This window comes from Pinus tabuliformis, chromosome X (genome assembly GCF_031772625.1).
Source record: "Pinus tabuliformis cultivar Carrire ecotype Pingquan chromosome X, CPIR1, whole genome shotgun sequence".
Classification (NCBI taxonomy): Eukaryota; Viridiplantae; Streptophyta; class Pinopsida; order Pinales; family Pinaceae; genus Pinus; species Pinus tabuliformis.
The window spans coordinates 812,657,403-812,683,029 of record NC_142308.1 but is presented as its reverse complement, the minus strand read 5'-3'; positions in this window follow the sequence as shown (position 1 = coordinate 812,683,029).

Genomic DNA, 25,627 nt, shown 5'->3' with positions numbered 1-25,627 from the left:
GGCGGGCTTGCTTGCTTGAATGTTTGTGCAACAACTTGTTGCTCTATTAACCACCCTTTCAATACCTCACCCTACTTAGTCTTAAGAGGCCATTCAATGAGATTTTTCTGCCATTCTATGCATGAGAGTGGTCGTCTTTTAATGAGACGCTCGCCCACAAAAGCATTGTCTTCACCCTTGTGTTCTCTCATTTCGGATGTCAGGCATGGCATGGCATTATTTCGAGTACGGAGGTTGAGGAATTAAAAAAATATTACTCTATGGCATGGCAATATTTTCAGTACCAAGTAGTGATCAAATTTGAGAGGCTGGTTTTAATTTTAATTTTATTAAGAAGGAAATATATTTATCTAACTTTTCAAATATGAAAAGTCATAAAAAAATTTGTACTTCTATTAATAAGTGTATATTAAATAAACTTTTTATAAAAAAAAATGCCAAAATGAAATGGTGTCTTTTTAAATCTTTAAAATTTAAAAAGTGGCTACATCAAAACACTATAAAATCTCAATAGAATTTAGTAAATAGGCAAACATTTTTCTCAAATTCTATTAAAAAAAAGGTAAACATATGTTTTTTCTATTCATTAGATAATCTCCAAAAGTATTTGAATTTAAGTCATTGAAAATATAAATCTATTTGCATAATGGAAAATATTTTTTAGTTTTCATTTGTTTCTAATTTATACTATCTTTTTGTTTCAGCTTGAAACAATTTAAAGCAAACCAAAAAAACAAATATATACCTTCAACAACCAAGGGAATTGAACTTTTCTCTTAACATTGCTCAATCAAAGAACACTATCAATAGACTTTCATCTCCATTAAAACCTTCAAGCTCTATAGATTCATAAATTTATGTAATTAAAAGGAAAGCTTTCCTTATCTAATAGGGAGATATTGTAATATGTAATACACATCTGCAATGTTGTTTTTGTATGGCTTGGTTGGTCGTTTTTTATTTGTTTGTTTAAGAATGCTTTTCAAATTTGGTCCTTACAATGAATTCAATTTTGGTTGATATCTTTTTCTAATAATGCGGTTTCTTTTCATTGATGTATTTTTCTAATAATACAATTTTTTCATTAACAATATCGTTTAATTTTTCTATGATTTCAACATCTCCTTAAAAACCCTTCATAGCAGTAACTACATGGACACCCACATGCACAACTTATTATTTCCTAGATGTCGAATGAAGAGAATGAAGCGGGAGACACAATAGTAGTTGTATGGATAGCTATTAGCATTCTAAAGAAAATTAAGTTGTAGCCTTGTAGGCAGACCAATATTAGGTTGTGTGGTTATTAATAGAGCCCTGGAGTTTCATTTTAACACTTCTCCCTAGTTCAAAACTCTACATAATTTTATGGGAAGCACACTTATTATTTCTCAATTTTTTTATAGCATTAATTTCTATGTTTTTAAAAACTAGAGAGTTAATAAAGAAAAAGGCGTTTTAAGAGAAGAGAAGAAATATGGGTTTTAAATAAAGTTTGATTTTACAAATGCTAGGCTTAATACTAAGCTTGATTATAGTAAGTTCAAATGGCAGCAATGCTAGGCTTTTGTAAGCTGAATCATTTAAAAATAGAAAAGATATGGTAGTAGTTATTTACAAGAATATAAAAAATGTCACTGAGCGTAGTTATCACCATCTAATGGGGTAATTTCATAATTGAACAATCTTCTCTGAATGGTTGTTAAAATTGAACAACCTTGTCTGAATGGTTGGTTGAAAAGAAAGAAAGAAAATTTTGCAAATTAGGAAAGAAAATGAAGATACAACATAAAATGTGGTTATGATGTAAAAATGTCATTATTATCACTGCTTTAACTAATTTATTTCATTTATTACTATAAAATGAAAAATTATTCATTTATTACTATAAAATGAAAATGTATTTATTTATTACTATAAAAGATTTCAAATTAATAAAGAGATTACTTTGTCTATACCAATGTTCACTATGTTCGCTAAAAAGAAACCCTAAAGAAAGAACCATATTGGTCTTATTATGCTATCTTAAGATTTCCATGTTAAACTTCAGAGTTTCAAAGTAATGATGTCTTCATGGAAAATGTAAGGAACCCTATTGGCCTTATTATACCATGTCAAGATATCTATGTGGAACATCAAAGTAATGTCATGAATATGTCCTCATAAAGGTAGGATGGAAGATGTTTTCATAGTGGTACGATGATCAATACTCGAATATATTCGGCATCCTCGAAGATGTAGTAGATGGTAGATTTATTTACAAGATGAAAAATAAATTAGTAAGCGTAGTTATCAACATCTAATGGGGTAATCTTCTAATTGAACAATCTTGTGTTAATGGTGGGTTGAAAAGAAAGAATAAAATTTTACAAATTAAGGAAAATGGAGATACCATAGAAAATGTAGTATGTGGTTAGGACGTACAAATGTCAATAATGTCACTTTAACCTATTTTTAAGTGCTGGACAAGTATGAAAAATATTGCTTCAAATGTTGAACTGCATACCTGTTGAAAGCCATTGATTGGGACCATGAAATCTCTTGCCTTTATTGATGCTTCAGAAGCTTCATAACTCCCCTTCCAATCCCCTGGAGAAACAAATATATGAAAAAGTATAAAGTGAAATACTTAAATGGATTGATTTTTCAGAGTTGAGCAGAGCAAGATGTAATTGCAAGCAAAAGTAAATATAAGGAGACAAAATCCACATCAAACCTTTGGGTTGAATGGAAAGATTAAAAGATTTTGCTTGATACGGAGTGTAACCTTGATGGTTCTCATTCCGTAGCAATTTCATTGTTTCCTCCTTAGGAAGGGAAAAAAGCCATCAACTTTGCTCAAAGACTTAGTCCAAAAAATCTTCATTGATGACATGATGGACGATATAAAAAAAATCTAGAGTCTACACATGACTATATAAAGATCAATCAACCATTCCATACATAATAATTTTAATCGGTTCCTCCTAAATCAATGAACTGAATGAAAGGCCAAGGAAATGAAAGTTGAAAATTAAAACTGAGAGTTGAAAATACCTTGCGAACTTGTGCTGCACTCGCCGTAAGGTTGGGATTGGAAAAATCAATGCAGGCAAGATTCACAGGCTCAAAATAATCTACCTCAGTCATTGTTAATTTTGTCTTTTGTCATTTGTTTCTTCTAAATCTCCAGTACCTTCAAAATATGCCTTGTTCATGGATACCAGAACATAGATACTTCTCCTCTACTATCAATGAATGCGAAAAGAAACCTCTATTATCAACAAATACAAACATAAACCTCATATCATGACTGCTAACTCTATCAGTGCTGCCGTTATGATTGATGGCTTGGGAATAAATGAATAACCTCCATTATGTCCCATTGCACTTTCTTGAGTGTTGCCAGAACCTCCTGCAGAATTTAGAGTGTTACATCAGTAAGAGAACTGGAATTTTTTGAAATGTCCTACGGACAGGCAGCCCTTCATAGGGCATTTTATAATATTATTTAAATTAAAAAAACCTGTAAAAAAAATTATATTTCTTTTGACTGGTAAATTTCACTGAACACTTCTCTGACGTTCTAGAGGGCTTCAGAAGGGTTGTGATGTGTTCAAATTTGAACACTAATGGGGACCCTTACATTTCGAGTTGAAATGAAGGGGAGTTGTTGGTGGGTCAACAAATCCCAATTGTATCAAACTAATGAATAAACCATAAACATCAATGATATGTGTGTGCATTATATATCATAGCATTATCATTTTACATGTTAAAGTTTGTTGTCAAGTATTGAACTATGCCATTGTATTCATAGTGCCAAACATATAAATACCCACCTTTTAAAAATAAAACATTTTATTTATTTATTTTATTTTATATCTTAATCATAACCAAAACATTGCTATCATAACCATTTTCCAAGCCATTGATCCCTTTTGATGCAATAGTCACATGTTCAAACCAAGCGATAATGCAATACTATTATAAACCAATACAAACTAATAGGTAAGTACTGTGGTCCTTGTTTCTCCATAATTGTAACGCCACCAATATGCTCAAAATAATGAAATGTCAACACAGTAAATGACATGTAAATATGATGCGAAGAGTAATCATAGTGCTGATTTGAACTAAGATTGATTTTCTCTTTAGGGGACCCCACCTACTTATGTTAATTATTTTTTTCATAGTGAATAGAGAGAATTTGCAATGATTTGAAAATAATAAATAATCAAAGTGGCGCAAGTGTCAATGCACACCTCAAAAGAACGGGGTTGCAAAAATGATGAACATAACACTAATGGAAAAAGTGAGGAGCATGCTTAGTAGTGTCGATTTAGGATATGAATTCTAAGTAGAGGTAGTGGTTATTGTGTGTTACCTGGTAAAAGGCTTATCCTCATTAGCATTAGATGACAAGACTCCACACAATACTCTCATAAGGTATGGACTCATAAGGAAGCCTCAAACATCTTAGGGTATATGAATTTGATGCTTATGTACACATTCCAAAGACGAATAGGAGTAAGTTGGATAATAAAGTTTAAAAGTTTATCTTTATTGTATATTAAGTTGGTCTGAAAGGTTATAAGTTTTGGAACCTATAAACTAAAAAGGTTGCGTATTGTCAAGATGTGGACTTTAGAAAAATCAAAGATGTTGTCAAACAAGAAGCCTTACAAGGGAGAAAGAAGCTTGAATTCAAGGATGATGAATGAGACTCTACAAAAGAACATGAATTAGAAGAAGAACCTCATGCTCCAATATAGCCTTACAAAGGAGAAAGAACTTTAGAAAATAGAGTTTGAATTCAAGGATGATGAATGAGACTCTACAAAAGAACATGAATTAGAAGAAGAACCTCATGCTCCAATATCATCTAGATCCATTCAGGAAAGAAGACAACCACATATGTATACTCCACTTGATTTATATTCTAATTTTTATTTATTTGTTATCTATGATCCTAGAACTACTAGAGAGGGAGTGGATTCAGAGGATGGGAAAATATGGAAACATACATGGTTGAAAAAATGGCAGCAAATGTGTCTTTAATAAGAAGTTAAATACAGAAGGAGAAGTGGAGAAACATAACACTCAAATAGTAGAAAATGGTTATTCCTAGGTAGAGTGAATTAATTTTTGTGAGATTCTTTCTCTTGTTTCTAGGTTAACTTCTATTAGATTTTCTTTATTTGTTATTGTTGCTTTTGATTTTGAAGTAGATTAGATGAACATGAAAATGATATTTCTACATGGGGATTTAGAAGAAGGAATCTGCATGAAGAACCAAAAGACTTTATAGTGAAGGGAAATAAAGAGTTAGTTTGAAGGTTGAAAAAATATTGTATGTGTTAAAGCAATCACCAAGGATGCAGTATCAAAAGTTTGATACTTATATATTGGAGCTTGGTTTCACAAGGAGCAAAGAAAATCATTGTGTGTATTTCAAACTAGTTCGAAATCATCTCATTTATTTGGTCATATATGTGGATGGTATGTTGCTGATTGAAAATGACAAGGAAAACATCTAGGATGTAAAAACTCAATTGTCCTCTAAATTTGAAATGGAGTATGTTGGTGTTACAAATTTCATTTTGGGCATGGAAATTAAAAGATATTATGAAAACATGTAACTCTAGTTATACTAAAGAAAACATATTGAGACAGTATAACAGAGGTTTAATATGCATGAATGAAAACCGGTAAAGGTCCCTATTCTTGTAAGCGTAAAGTAATTTGCAAATTAGTGTCGCAAGACATAGTAAGAGGAAGATGAAATGTATATTTTGTATATTAGTTTAGTTGGGATTTTTATGTAAGAAATGGTTTGTACAAACCTAGACATTGCACATGAAGTGGGAATTTTGAGCGGGTATATGTTAAAAATAAGGAGGAGCATTGGGTAACAATAAAGAGGGTTTTCATGTATTTGCGTGGCATTACTAGTTATGGATTATGCTACCAAGGAAGACCAGGATTGGAAAAAGTGTTGGACATACATGGTTTTGTTAATGCATACTGGGCTAGAGATATGCATCATAGAAGATATACAAGTAGGTATGTGTTTAACCTATTTGGAAGAGTAATCGGTTGGATGAGAAAGAGGCAATATATAATGGTACTCGAACTACAAAAGTAGAATACATGGTAGCCACTTATGCAGGCAAAGTAGAAATATGGTTACAAAGATTATGTTAAGGTATTGGGTTAGTAAAATAAGCTATAAGCATAGATTGTGACAATTATAGTGAAATATTCCTAGCAAAGAACCCAACTTATCATTCTAAGAAAAAATCATATCGATGTTTAGTATCACTTTGTGAGAGACACGTTTGAAGACATGAAGATGTTCTTGGTTAAGGTGAAGACCTTGAAGAATGATGCAGATTCAATAAAAAAGTCTATGAGAATTAGGAATTTTTCATTGTGTATAAAAACAAAGGCCATTGTTATCCTAAATCATTGATCATGAAATATTGTCACCCCTAGTATGCATAGAAAAAATCAAGTGGGAGAATGTTTGGTATGCGTTATATTCTTTGCACAACTAGTCCTACGTGTGATTCATGCATTGGGTGTAAGGATGGCAATAAAATCCCCTATTTGGGGGGTGGGTGGGGGGGGGGGTGTTGGTTTCTAAGGGAGATGGAGCCCTCAATATTTTTTTTGGGTGATTTTTGCATATGTTTTTGGTACATGGTTTTTTCTTTTAGCAGTTTTGTGGCACATTGTGGTTTAGCCCATGGTTTTGTAATTCTAGTTAAGGAACTATGGTTGCATTCTAATATAAATTTAATGGATTAGGGGATATGTTTGTAGTGGGATATAACTATTTTATTGTAACATTACAAACAAATAATGTACTGAAAAATATTTCTGGTTTTCTCAGTTTGAGTTTCTAGGGTAAAATATCTATGTTAAATGTGTGTGCACCATTGCATATTTTCTATTTTTATTAAGAATATGTTTGCATCAATTTATTATATAGGGTTAAAGCCAATGATTATGTCACATATACACACAAAGGCGTATCATAATGAGAAGATTTAGTAGATTACATGGGCGAACTATTGATTAGTAAGAACTATTAAGTTCAATGTAAACAAAGTAATAAGTGAAAAATAGTTTGATTAAAAAGTGAGAGGCATAATTATTTTACTTTATATTAATTTGTGTGCATAAACACATCTAAAAGTTAATATGGGACCATGTGTTCGTCCACTGGTGAAAGACAATGACAACTTGCATCAAATTGTAAAATCACTTATGTGGTGATATTGATTTTTTATTTCGAGTGAAGAGATCAAAATAATTGGTAAATCATTGAAATGCAAATACTTTTTGTGATAACAAAAAAGTGACAAGGACAAATTTTAGCAAAATTATTGTTGGTTCTCAAGGATAACATTTACAAAATATGACTCCAATGTGGGTTTGAATACGAGTTTAGACAATATTCATAAATACCATTGAAGGTTTCTAATTGTATTTGGGCATTGTTGTCATTACCCTAGAATAAATCTCTCTCTCTCTCTCTCTCTCTCTCTCTCTCTCTCTCTCTCTCTCTATATATATATATATATATATATATCTCTCTCTCTCTCTTCTCCTCTCTCTCTCTCTCTCTCTCTCTATATATATATATATATATATATATATATATATATATACATTCTCTTTATGTTGAAATATCTCTCTCTCTCTCTCTCTCTATATATATATATACATTCTCTTTATGTTAGACATGTCCTAAAATTGAAATAAGGAGGTATGTGAAAATTGATATTTAAATATCTATATCAAATATACATACATGGAGTCTCTCTCTCTCTCTCTCTCTCGATATATATATATATATATATATATATATACATTCTCTTTATGTTAGACATGTCCTAAAATTGAAATAAGGAGGTATAAGGATACTTGAACTTATATGTGAAAATTGATATTTAAATATCTATATCAAATATACATACATGGAGTAAAAAGGCATATGAACTTGATCATTCAAAAATTCATATTCAACTAGTCACGTTGTCAATCACATCAACATTCAATGATAATATTACACCAACATTGATTCTAATGCTCAACATTAAATAGTTTCTTTGTAAATATCAAATCAGAATTAAGTTGAATTGCATTATAATTGTTAGGTGCATTCTTGATTGAAATTGAAATCATCCAACATTCAATGATAATTACACTAGCACTAATTCCAATACCGAACTTAAATAGTTTTTTTGTAAATGTAAAATTGAAATGAAGTTAAATTGCATTATAATTGTTAGGTGGATCCTTGGTTGAACTTGACATCATCCAATTTCTTAGTATAGATTTTAATTGTTGGGTCTTATTCTCGAAGAGTGGATTTGTAAGGAGCCCTCTTTTTTGTTGAGTTAATAACATTTTTTGATTGTGTATGTTATACGAAGACATACCCACACAAAGATCCCCCATTAAGTTTTTAAAATCGATCGAAGTGATTTTTTTTCACCTTGGAAAAAATCATAATTTTATTCATAAGAAAAAATTACATGTTGTAGATGCTAAAAAGAATATGCATATGGTTTGTTCCTGTTTTAACAGAAAACATAAAACATAAAAAGAAAAAAAGAAAAATATAAAATCTATTCTTTTCTCCCTTTCTTTTTCTCCACCTTTCGCCATCCTCCAGTGTTGGGAGTGGCAGATACAATGGATAACTGATTTATGGGAGAGTCCTTTTCAGAGTCAGATCCTTCTAATGCATGTGTTCACTTGTTGCCAGATATTTCCATTAGTTGGGATTCTTGTTGTTGCAAAGGGTTGCTAGGTTCTTTGTCCTCCTTTAGTGTGCTGTTCTGGACTTGTTGAACATCCATTTCTGCTTTATATTCTGTTGTTTCTGCTTTTTCTGCTTCTTCATCTAAGGGGGATGTATATTGCCATCCTTTTGGATTTTTTTGTTGCTTCTTGTTCCATTTGGGGGTTTGTTTTGCTTGTGGACATGCACTATGGAAGTGGCTAGTTTGTAGATATCCACAACATTAGAAAGTTGTATTTTCGTAATCTAGAGGTTGAGGCCACTGTGTAATATTGAAATTCATTGTGATGTTGTCTGGTAGTCCTTGGATGGGATCTACTTCAACGAAAATCCTGGCAAATGTAAATATTCCCCTTGAAATTCTATCCCTATCAATCTTAAGGCACTTTCCCAACGAGTTCCCTATGGCTATTAAAACATTATGGTGCTATAAGTATAATGGAAGGTTGTGCAACCTAACCCAAACTGGCATCTTTGTTACCACCATTGTGTTGGCATCGAATTCTGGAAACCAAGGGGTCAGGAAGAGCCCTGCATTACCCCAAAACCATGGTCCCTTGTTGAGGATATGTTCTCTTTCCTGTTATGTTCTGAGTCTGACTATAAAAAACCCCTTGGGGAATAAATATATTTCACAGTTTGGTGAGCAATAAATATATTTCACAGTTTGGTGAGCATGAAGCATATATCCATTGATGCAAAACATCATATTTAGGCCAAAAACCATTAAATATGCATATAACTGCATTGGAATAGAGATCTGTGTACAAATCATTTACCTCAGGGATTGCAATGGTGATAGCGGGATTCTCAGATTTTTGTTCTACAATGTAGGGCCCTGGTAGCTTGGGCAATGGTGTTGGTTTGGTTTGTGCTTTTTCCTTGCCTTTGACTGCATCCTTAAAAGTTCCTGTGCTCTTTGAGCTAGCTCCAGAGCATCCACCCCTCAGACGCAAGTTGATCATGATGGTTGAGTCTGTGGAAATTCCATAATCCTAGAGTGTGTGGTTATCCTGTAAACTGAGACCTGAGTGAATCAGATTTTGCCTGTATGCTGGTATATTGAGGTGGTTTTGGATTTTATACTTTAAGTCTTGGATCCTCCTCCCCTTCCAGATCCTCCAACAAAGATGCCTGCCTTCCAGTGTTTTGATGAAAATTTGTATCAGATCCGCCTCTGTAGAGTGTGGGTCTATTTGAGGAAGGGCTCGATCTGTTGCCCATGTGCTCGGATATGTCAGATCTAAGCATATCAGTGCTCTATCTGGGTTGTGCTTCACTAGATCTAGGCTATATGATGATTCTGTGCATATCAATTCTTTTTCTGGTTCTTGTATCGAATGAAAGCACCGAAGAGTAATGAAAGAGAGCCCACTACCCTATAGATCAACCTTCATGGAAGCATTAGCCTGGGGCACATTCCGCACCATGGATGTGATCAAGCGATCCCGTGTTCAACAACCACAACGGTATTGGCAGTGGGAGAATTGACAACCAAGAACCCAAACTTAGTGGCTGCCTGCAGATCCACATTGTTTATACCCACACCTACTCTTCCAACAACCTTGAGCCTCCCTCGCAGGGATTCGAAAACCTCACGAGTCACTTTGGTGCCTCTCCTCACGCTGAGATCATCGTAGAGCATGATATTTGTGCAGAGCTCCTCCTACGATAAATTTTAGGAGTAGTCTACATTGGCCTCTCTTCGAATAAGCTCCAGACTGCCTTCCCCCAACTTCTCAACCACCAAAATCGTCGGCTTCGCCTGACCATCAGAAGGGATGGCCCAAGGGAACAAAATTTTGAACACGGGAGACATTTTTCGAAGGTATTGACAGTATCAACCGAAGTGAATTATTAGTGTTGTTGAACATTACAATATTCGCTATTGAAGACAATACTATCATAATCAACAAAGGAACTCTTTTATGTATTCTAACTTGTTTTCTAGTTTCACAAGCCAAATTTGAACTTCTTTAAACTAAGTCACATCTCGAAAATGATCAGATATAACTTAAGAATAAACAACTTCTACAACATTTTGAACTAGTCTTGATTTAGAACAATTGTTTATTCAAATTTAATGTCGATTGTTACAGGTCATTTTGTCACATCTTCTCAAATGAATTGGAAAATGAATCAATGAACATCCTTGACACCTTGCAATCATCCCTTTGCAAATCATTAAGAATTATCTCTCCAAAAATCCAAATATTCTAGGTTTATCAGCGCAAAAAACTGTTTTTTAGACCCATCACACTTTCTCTTCTAGCAACCTATACTATTTCATGTTGCATAGTTGAGCACCTGTATTGACCAACACATGTTTCCTTTGCTGCAGGTGCGATGGTTCTAGAATTTCTAGAAAAATAAAAAATAACTTCGAATCTTCTCTTTCCAGAAGCTTCTTTACCATTTACTATTGATTGGGATATCTAATTCCTATTCTTAGGGTCCCATCCCTTATCCATAAAGCTTATCCTCCCTCATATGTGGATCTAAGTACTAGATTGGTAAAACCAAAACTACCCTATTTATACTATAAATTCATTGCCTCCCATAGACTCTGGGTTGGATTTTGGAGACTCTTAGCTATGGCCTGATGCTACTCCATCACCATCCTTGAGTTGTGATTGAAGGATTGCTTTGTGGCTAAGGAAGGAAAAGTTAGTGGGATACATCTACATGGTCAAGATCTGTAAAAGGGTTGTAATATTCTCCTACATTTCATTAAGACAAAAAGCTTTGTTTTCCTATACTTATGTCTATTTGATGCATATGCATTTTAATGCCTTCTTAACTCATTAATTAGAGATATCAGTCTATGCTATTTTTATATTATAGTTTCCATGCTTGTTATAGATGTTTTTTAGGTTCCATTTATAGTAATTGGAGCTGAAGCTAAAGTTCACAAGCAGGGAGAAGAGGAATTGCGTTAGAATCCAGATAATCCTTTCCTCCATTTTCTAGTTTCTCTAAGGAAAACATTAGCCTTTTGCCTCTGTTGTTTCTATATCAAGCCACTAGATATAGGGAGTGCACTTCTGTCTGCAAAAGACAATTTTCCATCAAACATTCATCAATTTCAAACTCCAAATTAGTTGTTAGTAATGAAAATACAAATGAAGATTCAATGAATGAACCTAGATTTCAGGAGTTCATTGCTGAAAACCTATTAATAGTGTAACAATATGTAATAAATCAACTTCCATAGATATAATTTCATCTTTCCAATCATACAGTTAGAAATTAGGAAGAAATCCACAACAACAAACTCAAACATGGCTTAGGTATGATAAGGAAGTTACGTTTCACATTCTCAACTATTCTTGACCAATTGACTTATATATTGTACAATTCCTTCATGGAGATTCCACTTTAATTGTGTCAATTCAACATTGAAATGCTAAATGTAATACATAAAGTGTATATTACAACTAATATTAAACAATCTAGACCCCATTTAAAAAGAGAAAAAGAGAAGAAGAGAAAGAAGAAAAAAAGAAGGAAAAGTTCTGCAAATAATTTCTAATTTCTAATTTAATTACTTTAGTTTTTACCATGTATGTGGGAACTTAATTTACTTACACAAACTATGGAATATTTGTTTGGCTCAGTGTAGTTTTAAAAATCCTGCACGCCGCCCCCCCCCCCCCCCCCACACACTAGTATTAGGGACATAAGTTACAATATTAAAATAACCATACTTTGCATAAAAAACATTCTAGTGGCGGTGCAAGAGATATATGACTGGCATGGCATGGACAATTTATTGTGATATGTAAACCTTAGGTATACTATGGATTTGGATTATAAGTATCACCTTTGAATATATATATAAATATATAATATATATATATATATATAATATATATATATATATATATATATATATATATATATATATATATATATCACCATTATCAAGTAAATTTATAATTCACTTGACTGCATAATAGTAATCAAAGGATGCTTGTTTCACATGCCTACGATTCCTTGCAAGGAAGGGGATTGCGCCTTTCCATAAAATTTTTACTATAGGTGTTGATGTTTGAATATTCCACACAAGTGAATGATATGGTTCCTTGACCTAATTATGTGCTTGGAGCAAGCATATCCCTTATGATTACAAGTCTTATACCTTTTTCTTGGATTTTATGCCAACCCTTAAAGGTGAGGCTTATGTATAAATGTTTAAAAGAGTTGAATCCTTAGTAAAATGCCATTTTTATTGAATACAAATCTCTTATGTATGTCCTAGTACTTTCCTTCTAAGCTATATTTTAAAGTTGATCTAAGGCATGCAGTTTCTTTGAGGATTTGTGGAAGTGACAAAAGGGACTCAAGAAGGTGTGTCGTCATTAGGTGAACACTTAGAAAATTTCGGGTAAGTTTTAGGGGAAGACTTAACAAATGGGATGTATCACATGAATTTTATTTGCATGCATTACAATAACCCCTATCACACAAAAGTAAACTTTGTGTGTTCCAACATGAATTTCAAGTAGTAACACAAAGATTGATGCCATATTTGTAGCATATCATGTAAAAGAGAAATCTTTGCATGGTACAATGCATTACACTACATTTCTTTTTGGTGAAATACGCGACACTGACAAAGATTTGTGGGCATATGACATGAGGTGAGGGGCATCATGTTTAAATTTGTTGCAAGACTAAAATGCTCAAAATCACAATAAAGGTTGGGCATGGCATTTGAACATCACAAGACCAAACAATTGTTGTGTTTGAACACAATGGTATGATAATTATGAGCTAACATCAAAATGATGAAGATTATTGATGATGTGACATATCACAAGAAAGGAGACTTTCATGTGATATGTCACAAGGCCAAAAAGTTGTAGAAATTGTGATAAGTCCATTGATAGTTCTTCTGAAATTTCATATATATGACAGGGAAATAAGTTAAGGGGAAATGAAGAAACAAAAGAAGGAAAGAGTAGTATGTGACATTTCATTGGAGAAATTTTTTCTCTGAAGCAATATCACATTACACACAAGTTTCATTAATACGGTAACACTTACCTCCCCTTGCCTCCAAAATTTCTTAAGATTAAATAAAGTGAGATCCAACTCATTTATGTAGCACTAGTACACCCCATAAATCTTGCTTTATTTCTCCTTGTCTTCTCCCATCCCTCCTCTTTGTTTTGTTCGTTGAAAGTTTTGATTCCCTTGAAATGTCACAAGAAGAATTTGTTCTTATGATATATACTACTTTATAAATGAGATAAAATTTAAATTAGTAGATATATCAATAGACATGTCTATCAACATATGAAATACTATATATACTAGAAAAGTATAAATATTTCTATATGCATTGGTATGTATACATACATGATATGTTATATATTATAAATTGTAAATTAGTATATATATCAATATACATTTAAGTCAATATATAGAATAATGTAGATATTAAATAATAGTATAAATATTGGTATATACACTACTATATGTACATATATGACATTTGGTGTGTGTGTGTCTACACACACACACACTACTAATACAATATTCTATTATCTCTCTCTCTCTCTCTCTCTATATATATATATATACATATATATCTATATATATATATATATATATATATATATATATATATATATATATATATATATATTAGCATAGTATATTTTTTGACAAACTATCTTAGTGTATCTATATGTGTGTATGTGTGTGTGTGTTCGTGTACTAATATAACACTAACATAGTTAGCCTCGAGGGTTAACTCATTTGGCTGAGTCCCCATCATTAAAGCATATTTTGTATTGAGATGTCATGAGTTCAATTCTATCAACACTCTTGGGGTCAAGCTTTGTGGTTGAGCCTACAGGCAGTGAACTTTGGGTGGTCCTCAATACCCAAATGTTTTTTCTTAGAAAAAAATCTAAAATACCCTAATAATAATTCATTATCAACATATTTAATAGTATCTATATTGACTATACCAAAATTATCTTAGTACACACACTAATATATATACTAACATAATATGCCAATATATATACTCGTGTATATGTCAATATCTATTCTTGTACTACTATATATATTATTTTATGTATCAATATATTATGTTGGCATATACGCACACAAAAAAATATGTCAGTATTTATATCAAAATATTAACTTGATATATAGAATTGTATATACTATTAATAGTATAAATACTAGTGGATAAGTGTATCCACTAGTATGTATGTATGTATATATATATATATATATATATATATATAATATATGTCAATATATGTATTCTACCTTTAAGCAAGCTAGTCGGGAATTGCTTGAAGGTTTTGGAGACCTTACATTTAGTGAAGAAGGATCCCCTATTGAATTTATACTTCTGAGAGTTTTTGTCTTTTGATCATTAGATTTATGCTTGTGAGAGTGTCTGTCTTTCAACGAACAAATTGCTAAGTGTTGGTAAATTTACCTTAGTGGTGTCATGGTTTGGTAGGGGATGGATAATTCTAGAAAGTGGCAGAGAAATTGAGCCTACAATTAAGTGGAAAAGTTCTCAACCTTAGTCAATTGGTTGGGAAACTTCAAAATTTTGATAACTGTTGTTACTATATTTGACATTTTGTTTACAACTTAGCTTATCTTGTTTTATGAAACATATTTTCATTTTGATGGGATAGGTAAATAATTGCATTGAAATATATGGAAAGGAAATTCTATATGCTCAATTGTAATATAATATCTACTTTCTACTTTAGGAATTAAAATGAGTTCCCTATGTATGCTTTCGTAAGGGTAATTGTCAGCAAAAATTCTAGCATGCCTCTAGTTGATATCTAGAATGACTCTTGTCTTCATGATGCAATAATCCTTAGGGACATAAGTTAAAATATTCAAATAACCATACTTTACATAACTTACATTCTAATGGTGGTGCAATAGAGATATGAATGGCATGGCATGGACAATTTATTGTGATATTTAAACCTTAGGAATACTATGGATTTGACATACAAGTCTCATCTTTGAATATTTTTTACACACACAACCATTACCAAGTAAAATTATATTTCACTTGTTGCATAATAGAAGTCAGAGGATGTTTGTTTTGCATGTCTAAGATTCCTTGCAAGGAAGGGATTGCACCCCACCATAGAAATTTGGCTATAGGTGTTTATGTTTGAATATTTCACACAATTGAATGAGATGATGCCTTGACCTAATTAGGTGCTTCGACCAAGAATGTCCCAAATGATTATGATGCTTAGGCCTCTTATGTGGCTTTTAGGACAACCTTTACATAATGGGGTTATCTGTAAGTGTTTAATATACTTCAATCCTTGGAAAAATGCCATTTTTATTGAGTACAAATCTCCTATGTATGATCTTAGTACTTTCCTTCTAAGGTAGATTTGAAATATGATATAAGGATTGGAGCTACTTTGAGGATTTGTGGAAGTCACAAAAGGGACTCAAGAAGGTGTTTTGTCATCATGATAACACTAATAAAAAATTGGGTAAGTTTTAAGGGAAAACTTAACAAATGGGATGTATCACATGAATTTTATTTTCATGCAATACAACCCCTATCACAAGAAAGTAAATTTTTTGGGGTCCATCATGAAATTCAAGGATTAACATAGAGTTTGAGGTAAGATTTGTAGCATATCATGTAAAAGAGAAATCTTTACATGGTGCAATGTGTTGCACCATTTTTTTTTGTGAGATACACCACACTAACAAATATTTGTGGGCACATGACATGAGGTGAGGGGCATCATGGTTAAAATTGTTACAAGATGAAAATGCTTGAAATCACAATAAAGGTTTAGGATTGTGTCTAAATGTCACAAAATAAAAAAAAAATGTTGTTGCAACATAATGACATGAAAATAATGAGTTAATATCAAAATCATGAAGATTATTGACGATGTGACATAGCATAAGAAAGGTGACTTTGTTATGATATATCACAAGCCCAAAAATTATGGAAATTATGATAAACCCATCACTAGCTCATCAAACGTTGTAGATAAGATAGGAAATAAGTTAAGGAAAAATGAAGAAACAAAATAAGGAAAGAGTGAAGAAGATGAAAAGCATGGGATCATTCTAGGAAAGGATTTCAAATAGCATGACATGTTGCAAGGATAAATTCTTCTTGTGACATTTCATGGGAATTAAAACTCTCAACAAGCACAACAAAGAAAAGGGATGGAAGAAGACAAGGAGAAATAAAGCAAGATTTATGGATTTAGCTAGTGTTACATAATTACATTGGATTTCATTTTAATAGTGTAAGGGGAGGTAGGTGTTGCGATGAATGAACCTTTTGTGTGATGTGATATTGCTTGCCAGGAGAATTTTTTTCTCCAATGCAATATGTCACATGACAAAAAAACATGGGGTGCAATTTAAAAGACTTTGGTTAGAATGTGATACATTACATGGAAAAATATCTTAAGGTGCAACAAAGACAAAAATAGTCTTTTGCCAGGGATAAATTTTTCCACATGCAACACATATAACACAAGAAAATATGGGCACAATTAAAACCTTTTAAATTTTTGATCTTACGAGTTGACGGCAATTTTCTAGGATGCGACATGGTTAGATGACCTAGATTTCCTTGATAAAAGTAAAATCTAAGGGTTGTCCATATGCTTGTTGATATATCATTGTACAATGCCACATCTCATACACATGTGAGATGTACATTTGATGATATGGCAAGAGGAAGAGAAACTCGTAGGAAATTTTAAAGGGTCATAACTTTGCACTCAAAGCTCAGAATTGAGCAAGAGTACAAGCATTGAAAAGATCTTGACTAGTAGAATGTTTTGTGAGATTAAAAGTGGCTTGAGAATTGTGTTGTAAGAGAAAAAGGTCTAATACTTATCTATTGTAATGGTAATTAGGTTGTTGGATATGTTATATACATATGAATTATAAATTTTTTAAAGCTTAAAAACAACTTGCATCCTCTATACTTAATAAGAAAAATGACTTGATATTTACGTACAAATATTTCAATATTAGCATAGTGAAAAAACCAACCAAAATATAATATGTGATATCTTTTCTTTTTATTAAATCATTTATTTTTTTATAAACTTTTCTTACTATATTCTTAACAATTAAAGAATACAAATCAACTATATTTAATTTGAATATTATATTAACTATATAGATTTGTTATTAATTTATTCTTAATAATCAAAGAATGCAAATCAACTACATATGCTTTGAATATTGCACCAAGGCTAAAGTAAACTGAATGAAAATATTTGATATAAGAATACAGATCAACTACATTTAATTTGAATATTATATTAACTAGATAGATTTGTTATTACTTTATTCTTACGAAGTAAAGAATGCAAATCAACTACATATGCTTTGACGGAAAGAGCTAACCAGCCATATATTGGGTATTTAATGCCCTCAGCGCAGCACGTGACTTAACGCGATAACACGGGAGCGGGAAAATTCGACATTAAATAATATTTGCCCGCTCCCGTGTTATCGGGCTAAGTGGTGTGCTGCTCTGAAGGCATTAATACCCAATATATGGCTGGTTAGCTCCAGCCATGCTTTGACTATTAAACCAAATCTAAAATAAAGTGCAACTATATTTGATTTGAATATTATACTAGTATTTACACATTACTATGCAAAGCAACGCTGACGACGTTAAACGAAGGGGGAAACTGTGTCAAACAGAGGTTCTCTATGCCAAAACAAAAAGGCATTTTCATCGTTGCCATGGTTAGAGTTATGACTTCTATATTGTAGCTTCAGATTAGCCTATGGAAAATTAGTGGCGTGTATAAAAAAAATTCTTTTTGAGTAGAAGATTTACGTTTCCACGAAAGAGTTCCATTATGATTGTGTAAGATGTTTTATGTTTTGCCAATTTCTTTTTATTAATCATGAATTTGTTTCAGTGTGATGGTATACAATAGTGCTGCCCTAAAAGTCAAGCAACTTTATTCAACAACAAAAATTCGTAGCCAGAAAAGATTGTAGGCAATAACCAAAACTTTCATTGTGAAAACATAAATGAGTGTCTTTATGGGTATCGATTTTCATTGACTTGTAAGAAAAATATCAACATCCTTCTAAATAACAAAATTCAAATCCCAATGTGCACGTCACTAATAAATTCACATGAATTGGAAGGGGAATAATATTAAAAAACCGTGGGATATACGGGGATCTGAAAGTAATAATATTGAAATTTGGATTAGTAAGATATAACACCTCTTTCCACGGCGCTGCACGAAAGGGGAATTTTTTGCAACCTCTTTTGTGAAATCAAACCATCAACCATAAATACAGATAATTAACTACTCCTTTACTTCAAGTAAGACCGCAAATGAATACGTAATGGATATCAACCTGTCAATATGTTAAATGAAGGTTCTCTACGCCAATAAGCGTCATCTTCCTCTTACACTCTGCATCTAAGTGACCGTGCCCTTAAGCTATTGACGTGATAAAATTCTACCACTATTTGTGGTACATCATCATTCGATCTACCCACTGTCGGGAAGGTCTATTTTTTCTGATCATGTTGTGAAGTTATATCCCCTCTGCGGAAAAAGGCGATCCATCTAGTCCAATGAGTGGGTCTAGCAACAAAATAAACAAACTAACATACACCTTCCTAGCTTATGTTTAATAAATGTAGAGAGAAGGAGTAACCTATCGTGCTCTGATGCTAATCGCTCAATCCTTTGGAGATGACTTTGAATCTTTCACTCGAGGCCTCGCTCCTTACCTATTCCTCACGTCCAAGTACCTGTAAAGAAGATCAAAGAGATATGCAAAATACAAGAGCATATATGGCATACATCAAACATAAACTACTTAATATATCAAGGAGTATTAAGTTAAAAGCAAAAACATTTACACAATTATGGAAAGTGAACATTAGATGTATATATTAACAAGATAAAAATGGAAGCACACAAACTATGCTTTGATGTGGCAAACCTCCTTTTGGTGGATGTCCAAGTCCAAGAAAAGACTCTTCAAGCACTCCTTCTCCTCCAAGCTAGAATGGGTAGCATGTAAGCATAATCTTAGCACAAATATGAAAAAATCAATGACCAACCATTTGGGGATGGAAGGGAGTGAATTTATAATAAGGGAGAGGGAGTTAGGGATCCAAAAAAGAGGGAGGAAGGTCCACATCTCAAGGGGAAAACCCACAATGATAATATCAAGAGGTTCAAATGGGAGAGATCGGCTATATAAAAAACAACCAATATCCATCTCGATGTTCTCAAAAGTTCTAGTGCACGAAGCTTCTCCTCTAGTTTAGGAAAATCTGCTAGAAGAGGTTCAACGCGCGTTTCCCTATCAAAACCCGCGCTGGCAACGCTAGTGTATAACTGTGAAACATGCCATCAACATGAGTAGGCAGTGGAACAAAGCAAGTTGATGTTGAAACTTAGGTTTTTAGTTAACCTTATTTAGGATGAATTCAAGGTAGTTTCCCTTTCATTCTTCAGGGAGATTTTGATCTGTATATCATGATGGATATGCTGCACAGTAGTCAATGTTTTGGCACTTCGGGATATGGAATAGGAAGTGAACAAGGGATATAACAAATTCTATGTAATAGATGCCCCCTAAAGCATGATGGCATAACAGGGAGTGATGGATGAGATGCTTTACAAGTCAATGCAAGGACGAGGACAACACCATCAAGAGACCTGCAAATCAAGTATATACATATATATATACATATCTTACATCTATGATGATCATGTCTAATGGTACATGAAAAAGCATCTAATAATACATGAATCCGCGATATGGAAACAACCATCCGAATAGGAGTGATCGTGTGCAAAGATCCTTGGTATGGTTGCAGTCATCCAAATAAAAAGGATAATGAATATGGACCCATGGTATGGTCGTAGCCATCTATCTAGAGGAAACATGTGTACAATCATGAATAAATAATAACTCCAAATAACCTGGACTTTATCAGACAAAATCTAGGGTCTTGTGCTCCGTCTCAAACTAATCAATGTACGAATTCTAACATGCGAATAGATGTTTCGAAATCAAACATGATAGAAAACCACCTAATTACTGGTCAATGATGTAAACCGTTAACAGGTATAAGAGAAACCACCTAATTACTGGTCAATGATGTAAACTATTAACAGGTATGAGAGAAACCACCAATAATGACAATGGATCTCAAGGCACAATCAACACAATCCACGAATGTGAACAATGAAGCTGAAGTCGAACACCCGTGGAATCATTCGATCGAAGGTCAATGATGTAACCCTATCATCGAATGCGAAGAATCTCGCCATTGAGGCATGCAAGCTCTAAGGTACTAGAAGGGAGTTTCTAGATCATCTTCCTGGATAATGAGATGAAGTCGACATGAAGTGGTGCATCGAAGGAGGGCCATAATGAATCCCGCATCATTGACACAAAATAAAAGGATGTAGTAGAGTAGATAGGTGTGATCTAAGACTGCGAAAGAAAGTCAGACAATGTATAAGCGGTAAATAACTACAGATAGGACTTCTCTTGAACATATTGGCGAAACGACTCCAAATTTTGGTAACATTTGACTCAACATAGGATCAGAGGTCATGATGACGAAGTGGTATAATCAGATGAGAGGCAAAATGGATTTCCCAAACCCAAGAAGGCAAGTGACCAAGTGAGGATGTCCCAAACCCAGCACAAGAAACATGAGTGTCATGTTGAAGAGCGACATGCTGCCTTTACAAAATACAAGATATGATCGCTTTCAGCTTTTGCCCCACCATTTCTGGTGAGTACCCCATATATTTTTTATTGTAAGCTTGAAGGGGATAGCATATGCTTGTCACATAAGTTCATCCTTCAGATTAATCCATCCTAGTAAGTTTTATGAGCCCTAGGAAGGAGAAATTCTGTCTCGTCATGGTGACAAGTCCTGCATCGTTTATGTTTTAGAAGTCCAATGAAGGTGAAAATCGACATGTTTTTCATGTTTAGAGAGTTTGAAAAAGAAGAGTTGAAGAAAACTCCAAAGGTCCCTTTTCATAAATCGTCTCTTGAACCCGAAAAGGTAGAAAACAATATCTAAGAGAACCTCTTAGCCATGTTCCACTAAGGTATTCCTTTTTTGTACAATAGTCTATCTCAGTCCAGAAAATGGTTAAACTTATACTGAGTAGATGCCATTTCATTTATTTTAACGAGTTTGAAATGACAAGTGCTCAGAAAAATTTTCATATTTTGAGAGTCAAAAAAGAGCTGAAAGATGACTCCTCCTAGAGGAATGAGTGGTATAAAAGGATAACAACTGGTTCTGGTGATTATGGAACTGCTCAAAACATGTAAAGGTCAAGAGGCTGGCTAATAATACCACTCATCGCAGATGTTCCCTAGGCAAGGGTAAAACAACCAAGTGAAAGCGTATGATTGACCAAAGAGATGGTGACCATGGAATGAAAAATCCAAGGCTCATCCAAAAAAACACACTAATAAAGATGGAAATCATGAGAGGTAAAGTGGGAATGGTTTCATTTTTACAAAAGCTTGAAACATGAGAAACTATGCTTGAGTATACTTAAAGATGGTTTCATTTTTTCACAAGCTTGAAACATGGGAAAAACTATGCTTGGATTTGGTTTCATTTTTACACAAGCTTGAAACAAAGATAAACTATGCTTGAGATAAGTTTGCATGCCCCCATAATATTGACTCAATTCAAGGTACATGCCTCCCAAGATTCATTTCATTCACCTAAGTAGATTATTGGTTACTGACAGGTGGATGGAATGAAGGTTAACTTACGAGATCAAGTGAAAGACTCGATTGAGAATTTATAAGATCTAATCAAAGACTCGAATTGGAAGGGGATTTGTTTCATTTTTTAAAGAGATTTACACATGAAAAAGAACCATGCTCATGACATCTTGTTTCATTTTTTACCGAGCTTGACACAAGTAAAGGAACCATGCTCATAGGGACCTATTTCATTTTTTTAACGAGGTTGACATAGTAAAAGAAATATCCTCATGAAGACCTATTTATTTTTTTAATGAGGTTGACATAGTAAAAGAACTATCCTCATGGACCTTGTTACATTTTTTAATGAGATTGACACAAGATAAGGAACTTTGATCCAACATCTTTGATCACAGACCAAAACAGGCCATGGCTTCCAATAGGTTCTCATCAGATGGGAGAAAAACACTGGAAGGAATACATTTCTAGGGATACAATGGAAAAAACAAGCTCCAATGCCCCCAATACATGGCCTACTACATGACCCACTAGATCGTCAGCAGATGTGGGCATAGAACAGGTAGCCACGTAATTAACTTATGGCGGGGGTGATACCACTTGCACATAAGAACCATTTAGGGATGATGGTTGATGGGGAGTTGATTCAAGACCAATGAATGCAAGTTGATCAATGATCACAATGCTTCCTTCATGCATGAAACAAATCACTCGAAAGAGAGAAGAGACAAGAGCTCCCATGACGTAAACATAGTCACGACCAAGGAGTAGATTAAAATCCAACGGGCCTTGGAAAACCATCACTCCTATATAGACAATCTTTCCTCCCAAAGTAATAGGAAACTTAGGAATGATCCCTGACGGTTGATTGGTTTCTTTGTTAAAAGCTAACATATTCTGGGTGGTGGGGACAAGCTGTGGAGAACCTAAATCTTTCTAAGAAGTTGAGGACATAATACTAATGTATGCGCCCTCATCTATGATTGTGCTAGGTACAACCATATTATAAGCTTGTACTATGATTTGAAAAGGCACATAAGGTGGAAGACAATATCCTTCCAGTTGACTCCAATCAAAAGTAGCGACTAAACTAGTTATAGGCAGTGTCATAGGAATATGAGAGCTGCCCTCTTTCTCTATGGGAACATGTGAATTGCTTTCATGCACCTCAAGAACAAGAGGATTTCTCTCCAGTTCATTCGAAATTGAAGAAACCAGAAGAGCCTGAGCAGTACGAGGTTCACTGAGGAAAATTTTAGGGGCTAATGTTCGCCCAGTGGGCTAATTTTCCAAGATTTTTCCACAAAAAAGATTCGCCAATTTCCAATTTTATAAAAGACGATTCGCCCAAATTTTAGAATATAAAATTATTTTACCTTAAAAATCGCCAACATTATAGAGAGACTATATGTAAAATAATTATAAATTTGATTAATTTTACAAATATATCAATAAACATTTATAATTTGCATATTAGGGATTAGTGAGATTCGCCAATGTTTTAAACTTCAAGAAAATTTTCCATCCTTAAAATTTTCCTTGGCCGACTCAACTTCACTCTCTACTAGAAATATATGATTAACTAAAGGTGGAGCCAAGTATACCATTTTCTCAACCAATGGTTGGTCGAGAATGGACTCATGAGACTCACTTTCGAAGAGAGTGGGGTTGACCAAAAATGACATTTGATCAATCACTGGATCAACTAGCGGAGGATCATGGGAAAGCTTTCGATAACTAGTCGGAAGACGAGGCTGGGAAGTAGTAATGGTTTCCAACTCTTTGGAAGCTTCATCCATAAGAGGAAAAAGGTGAATGGGATGATTACCTTCACACAACTAATAGGGAAATTTGACTTTTCCCTTTTTCCCATGAGCTTTATTGTTACTAAGTGAAGGTTTGTCACCAACATGAACTCCAAATGCTGATGACAAAGGTCGATGTGAACCTGTGGACCACAGTTCTAAGATCTTGGGAACACCAGGGAAATCTCTAAGAAGGTGATCACCCTTACAAAGCATGCAAGGGAATTTCACTTTTCGGGGCTGATTGGAATATTTTTCAACATCAGTTGCATCAGTAGCAATGACTGTTTGGTTGAAATTTTTCTTATTTCTCTTATTCTTAATATTCCTTTTCTTCTTCTTCTTATCCACCTGGTTACTAGCTTGTAGGTTTTTACCAGATGAAGAGGAAGAAGAGGAAGAAGAACGAACAAGCAAATAAGGTAAAGGGTCAACTTTAAGATCAACCAAAGACTGATACTGCTCAGGCAGAGGAGAGCCTAGTTGAGGAGCATTTTGGACGTTCGGAACCATAGGGGTCGAAAATAACCAAATTAGCAAACCAATGGTAAACCCAGGAAGGGACAATGTTTCCATTTAGGAGCAACAACATTTCCAAAAGAAGGAAAATGACTAGCACTCCCGTCAGAGAGGTTTCCTTGGTTGATAGACTCAAGAACTATTTCCATTAGTATCAACCTAAGATCTACTAAGGAGTATTTCCACAGGAAGGATGTTGTTCCGCTGTCAATTAATTGATTTTAGCAATTAACAAAACAAAATAAAAAATAAGGGGTAAGATAGGCAAGAGGGTTTACCAAGTATCTGTGAACTGCTATATACACCTTAGCTAAAAACAAGGACTTAACGTACGGTGACCAATCTCCCCGAATGTTGTGTTCGGTGTATCATGTTTACAAGGTGGCTGACTTGGTTACCTGTGGCTAAAGGATAAAAACCTAGTGGGGTATCCCAATATATATGCGATGGTACGAGGAGCACAAGTGCATGTTAGCATTGTCTAATTCATAATCGTTCGATGAGAGCATTCCCAGATACTTTCCATACTTGAGTGCCTTTGATATACCCGAGAGTATTGGAGAACCTCCTATATACTTTCGTATTGGAATGAGATTTCACCCCCGGGATGCAATGCAGGCAGTTAACGACAACTAGTAGGTTTATAGATGCCAGAACACGTCTCTAACATATACCTCTAAATTTTTGCATTAGGTTCCAAATGCTCCTCAGGTTAATTCAATAAATATTAATGTTG